Genomic DNA, 872 nt, shown 5'->3' with positions numbered 1-872 from the left:
TTGAATAGTCAATTCTAAACGATTTTTTCAAAATCTTTTAGTACACGATCGTTTAAATTTTCAATGTCCCAACGATTTTTTTTACAATCTTTTATATTTGGTACACAATCTTAAGCAAGCAAATAAAAGTTTGAAAAAAATAAAAGAAAAATGACAGAAGAAAAATATTTAGATATAGAAGAAGAAGGGGAAAAGGCAATGGAAAGAAAAAAAATTGCATAAGAGGAAGAAAAAAAATGACAATTTATTTTGTTAAGATATTAAGCAGAAATTGAAAAATAAATTTATACTATTATGGTCCCGGCGGGGCTCGAACCCGCGACCTCCGGCTCATAAGACCAACGCTCTAACCAACTGAGCTACGGGACCTTGGATGTTATGTAATATCATATTTTCATAATTGTTTTAAGTAAATGAAAAACTTGTTTTCTTTCATTTCGTAACCTACGATCTTATTTATTATGGTTTTTGTCCTTTAATCACTATATTCTTTTTTCTTTTAAGCTTAACCAATATTTATTATCGAGTGAAATTCATTTTAGAAGTTTAACAATTATATATATATATATATATATAATAGAAAGGAAAGTCTCTTTGTCATTTTGGCTCACTACATATTTTGATAGTGTGTCCTATGAACTATGTAAAGCTGGGATTCAGAAACTAATTTGAGTAGGATGTGGATACATTAATTTACTGATTATGGCTGAAAAAAATAGTATCTTCATCAAAGTTTTTCTTAGTTTCATAAATAGAACAAACGGGCAAAATATATACGATCTGTATCACAAAATGAAAAAAGGAAAATTGCATCGGGTGACAAAAAAAATTAGAAAAAAAGAGCCTATAATACCTCTTTTTTCATATTGCAA

The 872-nt window shown here is 28.1% G+C and overlaps 1 non-coding gene across 1 annotated transcript; it reads right to left on the bottom strand.

Annotated features, from left to right (window-relative positions):
- Positions 1-295: 295 nt before the first annotated feature.
- On the bottom strand, positions 296-369 carry TRNAI-UAU. The gene has a single exon. It is a non-coding gene; the product is annotated as a tRNA-Ile (tRNA).
- Positions 370-872: the final 503 nt, after the last annotated feature.

The sequence above is a fragment of the Cucumis sativus genome, chromosome 1, assembly GCF_000004075.3.
Source record: "Cucumis sativus cultivar 9930 chromosome 1, Cucumber_9930_V3, whole genome shotgun sequence".
Taxonomy (NCBI): Eukaryota; Viridiplantae; Streptophyta; class Magnoliopsida; order Cucurbitales; family Cucurbitaceae; genus Cucumis; species Cucumis sativus.
Note: the sequence above shows the minus strand (reverse complement) of the source record. Positions and strands in the feature narration are given on the sequence as shown.